Source organism: Mesoplodon densirostris, chromosome 3, assembly GCF_025265405.1.
Source record: "Mesoplodon densirostris isolate mMesDen1 chromosome 3, mMesDen1 primary haplotype, whole genome shotgun sequence".
Lineage (NCBI taxonomy): Eukaryota > Metazoa > Chordata > Mammalia > Artiodactyla > Ziphiidae > Mesoplodon > Mesoplodon densirostris.
In genome coordinates this window covers 142,941,250-142,955,884 of record NC_082663.1, presented here as the reverse complement: position 1 = coordinate 142,955,884, position 14,635 = coordinate 142,941,250, and the positions used below count along the sequence as shown (strand labels likewise).

The 14,635-nt window shown below is 40.8% G+C and overlaps 2 pseudogenes; both read left to right on the top strand.

Moving 5' to 3' along the window:
- Positions 1–1,425: 1,425 nt before the first annotated feature.
- LOC132486925 (zinc finger protein 709-like) lies at positions 1,426–5,919 on the top strand (annotated as a pseudogene).
- Positions 5,920–6,050: 131 nt separating this feature from the next.
- On the top strand, positions 6,051–14,322 carry LOC132486924 (interleukin-1 receptor-associated kinase 1-like; annotated as a pseudogene).
- The last annotated feature ends 313 nt before the right edge of the window (positions 14,323–14,635 follow it).

Genomic DNA, 14,635 nt, shown 5'->3' with positions numbered 1-14,635 from the left:
AGAATATACAATGGGGAAAAGCCAGTCTCTTCAGCAAGTGGTGTTGGGAAAGTTGGACTGCCTCATGTAAATCAATGAAGTTAGAACACACCCTCACACCATGTACAAAAATATACTTGAAATGGCTTAAAGACTTAAATGTAAGACATAACATCATAAAATTCATAGAAGAGAACATAGACAAAACATTCTCTGATATAAATTATACCAATGTTTTCTCAGGTCGGTCTCCCAAGGCAATAGAAATAAAAGTAAAAATAAGCAAACGGGTCCCAACGTATAAGCTTTTGCACAGCAAAGGAAACCGTAAACAAAATGAAAACACAACCTACGTACTAGGAGAAAATATTTGTCAATGATGTGACCAACAGGGGCTTAATTTCTAAAATATACAAACAGTGCATACTATCCAATAACAAAAAACAGACAACCCAATAAAAAATGGGCAGAAGACCTAAATAGACATATCTCCAAAGAAGACATACATATGGCCAATAGGCACATGAAAAGATGTTCAACATTGCTAATTGTTAGAGAAATGCAAATCAAAACTGCGGTGAGGTACCCACCTCACATTGGTCAGACTGGCCATCATTAAAAGTCTGCAAATAACAAATGTTGGAGAGGGTGTGGAGAAAATGGAACCCTTTTATACTGTTGGAAGGAATGTAGACTGGTGCATCTACTTTGGAAAACAGTATGGAGGTTCCCCAAAACACTAGAGTTGCCATATCATCCAGCAGTCCCAGTCCTGGGTATATATCTAGAGAAAACTCTAATTCGAAATGATACAGGCACCCAAATGTTCATAACAGCACTATTTACAACAACCAAGACATGGAAACAACCTACATGTCCACTGGCAGATGAATGGATAAAGAAGATGTAGTATATATATTCAGTGGAATACTACTCAGCCATTAAAGGTGAAATAATGCCATTTGCAGCAACATGGATAGACATACAGATTATCATACTACATGAAGTAAGTCAGATGGAGAAAGAGAAATACCATATGATATCACTTATATGTGGTATCTAAAATATGTCACAAGTGAACTTATTTTCAAAACAAAAACAGACTTACAGACATCAAAATGAAAGTTATGGTTACCAAAGGGGAAAGGGGGTGGGGGGAGATAAATTAGGAGTTTGGGATTAGCAGAAACAAGCTATTATATATAAAATAGATAAACAAAGAGGTCCTATTGTATAGCACAGGGTACTGTAAAATCCTGTAGAAAACCTAAATGGAAAAGAATATGAAAAAGAATATATATATATATATATATATCTGAACCACTTTTCTGTACACCAGAACCTAACACAACTTTATAAATCATCTATACTTCAATAAAAATGAATAAGTAAATCTGATATTATTGTAATTTTCTTTCATTTGTATTGAGACCATTGTTGATTGAGATGGTGACTAATACGGTTGGATTAATATCTAACACTTTTTACTCTTTCTATTTGTTGCCCTTATTTTTTCATTTGTCTGAACTCTTTTTTCTACCTTCTCTGGATTTAATTGAGCATTTTGTCTGATTCTTCCTTTTTTCCATTCTTAACCTATACCTTTGTAAAGAACTTTTTTAGTGGTTGCCCTTGAGTTTTCAGTATACATTTAGAACTAACCCACATCAGTCTGCAACTTAACACAGTACCTCTTCAGTGGTTGTTCGGGTACCTCATACCACACTATTCCCATTTCTCCTCCTCTGTCCCTATTGATACGGCTGTCATTTATTTCACTTATCCACAGTTTATCATTATCAATGTCATTCTTGCTAATATGATTTTAGACAAAGTGTCATCTATTATAAAAGAAATATAAAAGATGTTTACCTTTATTTATTCCTCTTTTAATTCCCCTACATAATTTACATTCTTTCTGATGAATTTTAATGTCTTTCAAAGTTGGCATACTAAGGACAAGTTCCATCAATTTTTGTCTCAAAATGGGCTTATTTTTTCCTATTTTTTAAGGAAAATTGTGCTTCCTAACAGAATTCTAGGACACTGTTTTTTTTTTAATTTCAAAACTTTAAATATTTCAATCCACTTAGTTCTTTCATATATACGTATATATATAATTATTATTTTTTTTTCTGAAAAGAAGTCTAGTTTGATTCTAATCTTTATTTCTCTATACCTAAAGTATGCCTCTGGCTTCTTACAATATATTCTCTTTGCCTTTGTTTTTCTCTCTACTTTAAATATAATATACTTTGGTCTCCATTTTAGGTGTTTTCATTTTTATTGTTCACTGGGCCTCATAGATCTATGGGTGTTGTCTATCATTAATATTAGGAACATCTCAGTGGTCATTACTTATTTCTGTCTCTCTTTTCCTTCAGTTATTTTCATTATATGTATCTTAAATCTTCTGTTAAAGAAGGTCATGCCAGAGTTCATGGATACTGTGTTCTATCTTTTTTGATCCTTTTTGTCTTTGTGTTAGACTACAGTGAAACAGTATTTTTGGGTACCGGCCTTAAGAACAGAATATTTGGGGCATATTTAAAAAACGTCTTTCTTTTCTCTTTCCCAGTTTTAGGACATCAGTTTACCCTTTGAAGTCAGTGCTCTCATGGCTCTGGGAGGACTTGTTTATTTCAAGCTTTTTCATTCTCTTCTTGTGAGATGGAGAATCACAACTTCTAATTTCATAAATCCCAGACTAGATTTTCACTTAGCAGTAGGAATAGTGGCTGCTTGGAAAACTCCTGTTCCTGAAATAGCAGGATGGAGACTTTATGTTCTTTTGGAGGAAGCCAATGATGAAACCCTTACATATTTTATAATCATGGGAAAATTCACCATCAAAGTGTTATGGACTTTGGTGAACTCCCTTGTAAACTGTAGCTCTTAACATGTTCCTTGAGGGCAGTAAGACCCAGAGTATACTGTTATGGTGTGAAGAGAAAGAGTTTTTTGGGCATGTAATTGCACTGTGTGTTCTAAAATTTGGCTGGAAGCGCCTTGAGGCACCTGAGTATAGGGATTTTGTGGTCTAACATATTAATGTTTCTTCCCCATGTCTGAGCTCTAAGTTGAAGTAACTTTCTACCTGCATCAAATTATATGTAGAGAGGAAGGAAAAACAGAGTCTGTGCTAATCATTATACAACTTAAAGGCAGTGCATCTGCAGAAGAATATTTATATTCAGGCAACTGTGTGTGATTGTGATTTCTTCTAAAGGCCTGGAGGACTTTGGGACAGTGTGGCCAGCTGGGCTTTGTTAAAAGTTTGATTTCTACAGGTCACCTGGCCTCTGATGTTAGGTGATAGGATTAGAAAAAAGCTTCCAGTTCTTCACTGTGTGTCTATTTATTAAAACCTCATGCAATCTTGATCCTCTGCCTCATGGAGTACTGTAACTTGTGGATCATAAGAAGAAGACGAAAGAATTTTTTCAGCAGAAATCGTTGTTCTTAAAATGATGTTTCTTTCATTTGTAAAGTATTTCTCGTTCTCTGGGCTCTGCCATTATTGTGATATAAGCGATACTGTGACCACAGAAGTTATGTGTAAATAATTTCCATTTGTTCATGATGCTGTTAAATTATTGAGGAAGTGTGGAGAATAAGTTTCTCACGATCAAGTCGTAGAATAACTATTTGTAAACAACAGAATTGTATGTAACCTTCCTATAAATCGAGTGTGGGTGTCTAGTTCTATCAGTCTCATGCATCTCAGTGTGCCCCTATTTTGGATGTTTTAGGACTCATTGGCCTTTGAGGATGTGGCTGTGAACTTCACCCTGGAGGAGTGGGTTTTACTGGATTCCTCACAGAGGAAACTCTACAGAGATGTGATGCGGGAAAACTTCCAGAACCTGGCCTCAGTAGGTAAGAATGAAAAATTCCCTCCCTTTGTCAATTAGAGAACAAGTGTTTCTTACCTGTTGATATTGTTCAAAGATGTGGAATGTGGAGAGGGAAAACTTTGGTAAAGAAACTAGGGGGCGTGGGGATCCAAGGGAAATCCCCAACAGTGCAGTGGTTAGGACTCGGCACTTTCACCGCTGCTGTGGCCTCAGTTCAGTCCCTAGTCGGGAAACTAAGATCCTGCAGGCCATACTGCACAGCACCCACCCCCCCAAAAAAAAGAGAAGAAGAAAGAAAGGAAACTAGACATAGTCAGAGCTCACATGGGCCTAAAATCCAATAATTTTTCTATCATTTCTAATACTTTGGGATCATTTTTCTGTTTCTGCATTTCAGAAACGAAACAGGAAGATCATGACATTGAAGCTCAGTACAAAAACCAGGGGAGAAAATTAAGGTGAGTCACACCCGCAATTCAAAGCATTGTCTTGTAAGAATCATGGTATATTCTGAAATTTTTAAAGAAGCCAACAAAAACAAATAGCCCGGTCTTCAAACTTAGTTATTCTCAGAAAATGTCTCTGAAAAAGTATTTTCTTAAATGTGATATAAATGTTCTGTGTTTCCAGTATAGTTCATGTGCAGTCAATAAACCCTATATTTGAATATCACTTTTTAATAGAAGAGGTGAAGTCCTGTTGCAGAGCATTCTGTTTATTCAACTTCTAATAATTCACACAAGATAGAAAACCTCACTGTTCCTATAAATCTTAATAAATACAAAAAATAAATGATTTCTTAATAAAGAAATCATTAATAATCTTATTCTCATTGTTTACAGAAGTCCTATGGTAGAGAGACTCTCTGAAAGTAAAGGCAGTAGTTTCTGTGGAGAAAACTTCACCCTTATTCCAACTCTCAATCTGAAGAAGAAAACTCCTGGTTTAAAACCATGGGAATGCAGTGCATGTGCAAAGGTCTTCCTGCATCATTCATCCTTTAATAGACACATGAAATGTCACATTGAAAACAAACCAAGAGAGTATCAAAAGTACCATGAGAAAGTATATAAATGTAAAGAATGTGGGAAAGCATTCATTTCTCCTAGTTCCCTTAGAACACATGAAAGGAGTCACACTGGAGAGAAGCCCTATGAATGTGAACAATGTGGAAAAGTCTTTCGATATCAAAAATCCTTCCGACTACACAAAAGAACTCACACAGGAGAGAAACCCTATGAATGTAAGGAATGTGGGAAAGCCTTCATGTGGGAAACAACTTTTCGAAAACACATGGTAACTCACACTGGGGATTTACCTTATAAATGTCAGAAATGTGAGAAAGCATTCATTTATCCCAGTTGTCTTCGAATGCATGAAAGCAGTCACAATGGAGAGAAACCCTATCAATGTAAACAATGTGGAAAAGCCTTTAAAAGTCCTGAAACTATTCAAATACATGAAAGAATTCACAGGGGAGAGAAACTCTATGAATGTAAGCAGTGTGGTAAAGCCTTCAATCATTTCAGTTCCTTACAGCTACACAAAAGACATCACACAGGAGAGACACCGTATGTGTGTAAAACATGTTCTAAAGTATTGAATACTTCCCGGTCTCTTCGAAATCATGAAAGAATCCACACTGGAGAAAAACCCTATGAATGTAAGGAATGTGGGAAAGCCTTCACGTGGAAAATAACCCTTCAGAAACACATGATAACACACACTGGAGATGGACCTTATAAATGTAAAGAATGTGAGAGAGTATTCATTAATCCCAGTTCTCTTAAAACACATGAAAGGAGTCACACTGGAGAGAAACCATATCAATGTGAACAATGTGGTAAAAGTTATAGATATCTAGCTGTTTTGAAAATACATCGAAGGACCCATACTTGAGAAAAACCCTATGAATGTAAAAATGAAGGGAAAACCTTCACTTCCGCATATGTTCAAGTGCATGAAAGAATTCACACTGGACAGAAACCCTATCAATGACAGGAATGTGAGAAATCCTTCATTTGCCTCTCAGTCATTCAAAGACCTGAGACTGCACACTGGACAGAAATCATATAAAATGTGATGAATGTGGGAATAGCTTTTCTGATCTTTGTAGTTTATGAAACCATAAAAGGATTTACTAGATAAAATCTTGTTTGTAAACAGCCTGGGAAACACTTCAATTGGTCAATATCATTACATGTAAAAACTCCCATGGAAAAGAAGTATAAATGTAAGTAACATGAGATAACTTGATGGAAAGTAATCTATGCCTAATGTTCCAGAAAACCTTCAATATGAAAACGTTTTTAAATTATTTATTTATTTATTATTATTTTTTTGCCAGGCTGTGCAGCATGTGGGGGATCTTAGTTCCCCAACCAGGGATCAAACCTGTGCCCCGTGCAGTGGAAGTGCAGAGTCTTAACCACTGGACTGCCAGTGAAGTCCAGAAAGAGTTGTTTTAAAAGTTTATAGGACTTTCCTGGTGGTGCAGTGGTTAAGAATCTGCCTGCCAATACAGGGTACATGGGTTCGAGCCCTAGTCCTGGAAGATCCCACATGACACAGAGCAACTAAGCCCTTGTGCCACAACTACTGAGCCTGCTCTCTAGAGCCCATGAGCCACAACTACTGAGCCCATGTGCCACAACTGCTGAAGCCTACGCACCTAGAGCCTGTTCTCTGCAACAAAGGAAGCCACCACAATGAGAAGCCCATGCACTGCAATTAAAAGTAGCCCCCACGGGCCTCCCTGGTGGCGCAGTGGTTGAGAGTCCGCCTGCCGATGCAGGGGATACGGGTTCGTGCCCCGATCTGGGAGGATCCCATATGCCGCAGAGCGGCTGGGCCCGTGAGCCATGGCCGCTGGGCCTGCGCATCCGGAGCCTGTGCTCCGCAACGGGAGAGGCCACAACAGTGAGAGGCCCACATACCGCAAAAAGAAAAAAAAAAAAAAAAAAAAAAAGTAGCCCCCACTCACCACAACTAGAGAAAGCCCGTGTACAAGAGCGAAGACCCAATGCAGCCAAAAAAAAGAAAAAAGAATTTATAAATATGTTGTGTTTACTCAGGATCTTCCTTCAAGTATATCCTTCAATGGTGGATTTCTACTAATTTCACAAATGAATATTAATGTGAATTCATTCTGTAATTCATCTTTCAACAATAGTACGTAACATTTAAAGGTAGTGATTTTTCCTTTAATTGGATAGTTATTTTGTTCTATTTACTTCTGAAGCCTGTTGGATTCATGGATGAATTTAAGTGTATTTCTAGTATGCAATGAGACTTAAATTTTTTTTTTTTTTTTGCGGTATGCGGGCCTCTCACTGTTGTGGCCTCTCCCGTTGCAGAGCACAGGCTCCGGACGCGCAGTCTCAGCAGCCATGGCTCACGGGCCCAGCCGCTCCACAGCATGTGGGATCTTCCCGGACCGGGGCACGAACCCATATCCCCTGCATCGGCAGGCGGACTCTCAACCACTGCACCACAAGGGAAGCCCGAGACTTAAATTTTTATAATGTTCTATTCATTCTCTGTTAATGGACCATTGAAAAATGGCAGTTTGGTATTTGTTGGGATTTCCTAGTAGTTTTGCGTGGCAGTTCCTAGATATATAATCTATTTTATATATTGTATCCTTTTTACTGAGAAAGATCCTTTTTGGTGGTGGTGCGTATAGGAGCCATTTCCCATTTTCCATTCTATTAAACACTTGGAATAAATTTTATGTATGACTAGTGTGTCAAAGAGTATACTGTTAATGTAAATTATGATTTTTCCTATTTCCTTTTTGTGTTTCCTTCTGACTGGTATTTGTTGAATAGACTGTGAGACTTGTGATAATACAGAGAATCTGGAGTCGGAGATATCTTGCCTGTGAGTCATATTAGGACCTAGACTTTCCAGAATCTATCCCTTTTGTGGCTCCATGTTAGCATTCACCAACAGCTCACCTGTGTGCGATTTTAAAGCAGATGCAGAGAAGACATTCTTCAGATAGTGGAGTCCCCACACTGGGAGAGAGGCAGATACGTAGGAGCTTCAAGGACACCATCTCCCAGCTTATTTTCCAGATTCTCTGTCCTTGTAGCCAAGAGTGTTCTCAACACCACCAAAAAATGTTTGATTTCCATTTTTATAGACATGTAGGCTCCCCTGATATCTTCACAGCTTCCACATCAAAGATCCATCAGAGTTTGAATTTTTTCTGTAAGGCCTCTTGTGTCCACTTTGAAAGTTATTTCAGTATTTTATGGTTGGGAATAGTCTCTGATTCCACTCCTCTCTGGATTATATCTTTATAGTGTCTAATATGTGTAGGAAACACTTTATGTTGTTAATAATACTAGTAAGTATGTGTTCCTGACTCACCACGACATTCACAATGGTGCCACCAAAAAGAATGACATGGGAGTTTTTTCTCTGCTGCATTGCACAGGGGCATTGGTGACCCATTGTTTCCATGTGAGAATAAGCACCTTCCTTCTGCCAGGATGGCTATGCATGTTTCCTATTACTTTTAGCTCAATATAATCCCTCAATATCTTTATTTTATTGTATGTGATTAAAATTATTCAGAATGATTATAGACAAACAACAAGGTCCCAGTGTATAACACAGGGAACTGTATTCAGTATCCTTTATTTAAACTATAATGGAAAAAATACTAAAAGGAATATCTATGTGTGTAACTGAATCACTTTGCTGTACAGCAGAAGTTAACACAAAATTGTAAAGCAACTATACTTCAATTAAAAAAAATGATTACAAACCCTATACGACTGTGGTGTATAATAGTAACAGTGTGCTTGAGAGGACTTCTTATAGCCTTTTCACTTGTGTTAGAGGATTTGATTGCTATTCAAGATAGCAAGACATTTTCCTTTATTGAATGCTTTCAGGCAGTTTATTTTAGCATTGGTGTTCATAATCATTTTCCTGAAGGGAAAAACAGTGTTGTGGAGCTAAACTTAATTAGAAAGAAGCTTCATTCAATTATATTAGTAAGAAGAGGGGACTATTGGTCATTTTTATGGTTTTGCATTTTATCTTTGTTAGAGATAGGGTTATAAAATACATAAATTCACTTATTAGTATACTAGGTAATATTTTAAAAATCTTTTTTATGACTTAACTGAGGTCTATAAATTTAGGTAAATTGTGAGGCAATACAAAGCTGGCAAGGGAGAAAGATAGGACTACTTTGCCAGTGAACCCTTTCTGAAAGACTATACTGGTTTTTTTTATGTTTATCTTATTGAAGTATAGTTGATTTACAATGTTGTGTTAATTTCTGCTGTACAGCAGGGTGGTTTAGTTACACATATTCACATTCTTTTTCATATTGTTTTCCATTATTGTTTATCACAGATATTGAATATAGTTCCCTTTGCTATACAGTAGGACCTTGTCATTTATCTATTCTATGTATAATAGTTGGCCTCCCCTAATCCCAGTCTCCCATCCATCCCTCCCCCCAACCCTCTCCCCCTTGGCAACCACAAGTCTGTTCTCTATGTCTGAAAGTCTGTTTCTGTTTCCTAAATACATTCAGTTGTGTCTTTTTTTTTTTTTTTGCGGTACGCGGGCCTCTCACTGTTGTGGCCTCTCCCGTTGCGGAGCACAGGCTCCGGACGCGCAGGCCCAGCAGCCACGGCTCATAGGCCTAGCCGCTCCACGGCAAGTGGCATCTTCCCAGACTGGGGCATGAACCTGTGTCCCTTGCATCGGCAGACGGACTCTCAAGCACTGCGCCACCAGGGAAGCCCGTTGTGTCATTTTTTTTACGCGTTCTCCATTCCTTTAATGTGCATAGAGTAACCAGTGTATGTAAATAGGCATAGCGCCTTGTCCCCTATTCCTGTTTTTTTTTAATTTTTAAAAAATTTTATTGAAGAATAGTTGATTTACAATGTTTTGTTAATTTCTGCCGTATAGCAAAGTGACGCAGTTATATATATGTATATATTCTTTTCCATATTGTTTTCCATTTTGGTTTATCACAGGATATTGAATATAGTTCCCTGTGCTATACAGTAGGACCTTTTTCTTATCCATCCTATATATATATAATCTTTTGTAGATATGTTGACTTGTGTGATATTTTAGATTCCACATATAAGTGATATCATATAGTATTTGTCTTTCTGTTTCTGACTTACTTCACTTAGTATGATAATCTCTAGGTCCATCCGTGTTGCTGCAAATGGCATTATTTCCTTCTTTTTTCTGGCTGAGTATTATTCCCTTGTTTATATGTACCACATCTTCTTTGTCCATTCATCTGTCGATGGACATTTAGGTTGTTTCCATGTCTTGGCTATTGTAAATAGCACTGCTCTGAATATAGGGATGCATGTATCTTTTGAATTATAGTTTTGTCTGGATATATGCCCAGGAGTGGAATTGCTGGATCATATGGCAACTTTATTTTTAGTTTTTTGAGGAACCTCCATACTGTGTTCCAAAGTGGATGCACCAATTTACATTCCTACCAACAATGTAGGAAGGTTCCGTTTTCTCCACACGTTCTCCAGCATTTGTTATTTGTAGACTTTTTTTTTTTTTTTTCGGTATGCGGGCCTCTCACTGTTGTGGCCTCTCCCGTTGCGGAGCACAGGCTCCGGACGCGCAGGCTCAGCGGCCATGGCTCACGGGCCCAGCCGCTCCGCGGCATATGGGATCCTCCCAGACCGGGGCACGAACCCGTATCCCCTGCATCGGCAGGCGGACTCTCAACCACTGCGCCACCAGGGAGGCCCTGTAGACTTTTTAATGATGGACAATCTGACCGCTGTGAGGTGGTACCTTATTGCAGTTTTGATTTGCATTTCCCTGATAATTAGCATTTTTTTTTCTGTTTCTTCCTGATTAAATCTTGGGTGTTCATACATTTCTAAGAATTTGTTCATTTCTTCCAGGTTGTCCATTTTATGGGCATGTAATTGTTCATACTAGTATCTTATGTTATTTTGTATTTCTATGGTATTGGTTGTAACTTTTCCTTTTTCCATTCTGATTTTATTGATTTAGGCCCTCTTTTTTTCTTGATGAGTCTGGCTAAAGGTTTATCAAAGAACCAGCTCTTAGTTTCATTGGTCTTTTCTGGTTTTTTTAGCTTCTATTTCACTTATTTCTGCTCTGATTTTTTTTTTTTTTTTTTTTTTTTTTTTTGGCTGCGTTGGGTCTTCGTTGCTGTGAGCAGGCCTCCTATAGTTGTGGCAAGCAGGGGCTACTCTTCATTGCTGTGCGCAGGCTTCTCATTATGGTGGCTTCCCTTGCCATGGAGCACAGGCTCTAGGCATGCGGGCTTCAGTAGTTGTGGCACGCGGGCTCAGTAGTTGTCACTCGTGGGCTCTAGAGCGCAGGCTCAGTAGTTGTGGCTCACAGGCTTAGTTGCTCTGCCACATGTGGGATCTTCCCGGACCAGGGCTCGAACCCGCATCCCCTGCATTGGCAGGCAGATTCTTTATTTATTTATTTTTTTTTTGGCGGTATGCGGGCCTCTCACTGTTGTGGCCTCTCCCGTTGCGGAGCACAGGCTCCGGATGCGCAGGCCCAGCGGCCATGGCTCACGGGCCCAGCCGCTCCGCAGCATATGGGATCCTCCCAGACCGGGGCACGAACCCGTATCCCCTGCATCGGCAGGCGGACTCTTAACCACTGCGCCACCAGGGAGGCCCTGGCAGGCAGATTCTTAACCACTGCGCCACCAGGGAAGCCCCTGTAGTTCTTAATAGAACAAAAACTGATCTTCCCTGAACCAGAAGTATTCTGCCACTAGACTGCGTTTGGACTTCAACTACAATTCTTCCCTTAGGTTTCCAACGTGCCCATTTAGATTGAATTTTTTTTTTTCTTTTGGCTGCGCCACATGGCTTGTGGGACCTTAGTTCCCTGACCAGTGTTTGAATCTGGGCCCTCAACAGTGAAAGTGCAGAGTCCTAATCACTGGACTTCGAGGGAATTCCCTCGATTGCATATTTTTAATTTAGCCAATCCTCCATAAGAACATGAGCCGCTTTCTTAAAGAGGAAAAAAAAGGAAAATTAATATATGTGTATAAACACATACACTTACATGCATCATGATGGTTCTGTTTCTGTGAAGGATCATGACTAACATTGTATTTTACTTTTTATCTATTAGAAATCAAATTGTGCCTTATAATTGAGGAGTCATTTTTTCTGTGTAATCTCCTAAACAGTAAATTTTGTGAAGTGTTCAGTATCGTTTTGGAAATCATAAAAAATAAAATTTCTCAATTTTGATCACATATAAAATGACAAATGATTTTAGAGCTATCACTTTCACTCTCTATTGACTGGAATGGGCTTCATACTAAATGTATTAGGATGTCCTTACAGTGTGAGGAGGTTTTCTGACTCACTCCCCAATAAAACTGGTGAAAATTATTTTAATAACAAACATTTCAAGCTGCCAGAAATAGTCTTAAAGGCAAACAGCAGATGAAGAACATTTGTTCAAGGAAATCTAGGAAGAGTCAATAACCACGTAGTATCTTTGTAAGGTGGCATATTGTAACTAGATTTATCACAGTGATCATTTTGAAATGTATAGAAATATTGAATCACTGTGTTGTGTAAGAGGAACTAACATAGTGTTGTATGTCAATTATATTTCAAAAGCAAACAAACTCATAGGAATAGAGAGCAGATTTGTGGTTACCAGAGGTGGGGGAGGGGAATTCAATAAACGCAGTCAAAACTTCCAGTTCAAAGATAAATAAGTACTAGGAATATAATGTACAACATAGTAAATATAATTCGCACTGCTGTATGTGGTATATGAAAGTAGCTGAGAGAGTAAATTCTAAGAGTTCTCACCACAAGGAAAAACTTTATTTTCTATTTCTTATTTTTGTATCTATAGGAGATGATGGATGCTCATTAAACTTAGTGTGATAGTCATTGCATTGATGTATGTGGGTCAAATTATTATGTGGTACACCTTAAATGTATACAGTGATGTATGCAGTTATATCTCAATAAAACTTGAAGAAGAGGAAAACTCAAAGATTTGTATGAAATATGAGTCTGTGTTATTTGAACCAAGAGCACTCCCTGTCAATGAAAAATTAATCAGTCAATCTAAGAAAGAATTGGAAAATTTTATTTGAGCCAAATTTGAGGATTGTAACCCGGGAAGAGCATCTCAGAAAGCTCCGAGAACTATTTCACCCATTAGAAGTCACAGCACAGGCCGGAGGGCTGTGAGGATGCACGGTGCCCAGACCAAGTATCTGAAAGACCTGGCTGAAGAGGAAGCCAAGGAGGCTGGGGTGGCCCTGGAAAGCACCCAGACCACACTCCAAGCAGGTCTGGCTGCAGATGCCTGGGCGACCCCAATCTCCACCCAGATCTACAAGAAGCACCTGGACCCCAGGCCTGGGCCATGCCCACCAGAGCTGGGCCTGGCCCTGGCCCATCTGGCTTGCTGCTGCCTGCACCACCAGGCCAAGAGGAGACCGCCCCCCCCCCACAAGCCACGTGTACCAGAGGCTGGAAAAGCTGCAGGCGGCAGTGGCAGGGCCGTCTCTGGAGCCAGAGGCCGCCAGTCGCCGACCCCCTTCCCCGCAGGAGAACTCCTACGTGTCCACCACCAGCAGTGCCCTGAGCGATGCCAGCCCATGGCAGCCGCTGGCAGCGCCCTCGGGAGCCCTGGCCCAGGCTACAGAGTGGCTGCAGAAAGGTGCCAGCCAGCCCATGGACAGAGACAAGAGCATGTCTGGCCTATCTGCTGCTCTGCATTGCTGACCCCGAGCTGCCCCCTGGGCCCAGCCCAGCCAGGCAGCCCTGGCCCAGGGGCTGCTGTGTGTGCACAAGCACCCCTCAGGCAGGCTGGCTGTACTCAAGGGTGTGCCACCCGAGAGTCAAGCTGGGGGAGCGGCCCGGGGCTCCAGCCCACAGCTATGGAAGGACCACTCCTGGGCAGCTCGATGTCGTCACAGCCCCCGCAGATCGTCATCACTCCGGCACAACAGAAGATGCTGCAGGGGCTTCCCTGGTGGCGCAGTGGTTGAGAATCTGCCTGCTAATGCAGGGGACACGGGTTCGAGCCCTGGTCTGGGAGGATCCCACATGCCACGGAGCAACTGGGTCCATGAGCCACAACTACTGAGCCTGCGCGTCTGGAGCCTGTGCTCCTCAACAAGAGAGACCGCGATAGTGAGAGGCCTGCGCACCGTGATGAAGCGTGGCCCCTGCTTGCCACAACTGGAGAAAGCCCTCGCACAGAAACGAAGACCCAACACAGCAAAAATAAATAAATAAACTCCTACCCCCAACATCTTGTTAAAAAAAAAAAAAAAAAAAAAAAAAAGAAGATGCTGCAGAAGCTGGCCTTGCACGAGGATGGGGTCCTAGACAGCCTGCAGCTGCTGTCCAGCTCCCTCCCAGAGTTGGGCCTGGAACACCAGTACAGGCAGGGGCCCCAAGAGAGTGATGAGTTTCAGAGCTGAACTGTCCACCTGGTCAGATCCCTAAACCCGGAGGTCAAAATTCTCATGGTTGGAAGTTCTCACAGCTTGCGAACCCTCTGCAGTCTGTGGGTAGGGGGGTGGGGGCTCCGTCCTCACGGAGGAGGGCAGGTGGTGGCCCTGCTGCTCTTGGGATGTGGGCACAGGCAGGGCTCAGAGCTCCCTGGGCTGGCTGCTGCTGGCTGTCAGTAGGGCAGGACTTCTCAGCAGCCTGCCTTCAGGCCAGCATTCGCGGGAGAGGAAAGCCGATGTCGTTGGAGGGGCTGGTGGTGGGGAGGAGGGCAGGTCTGAAGGC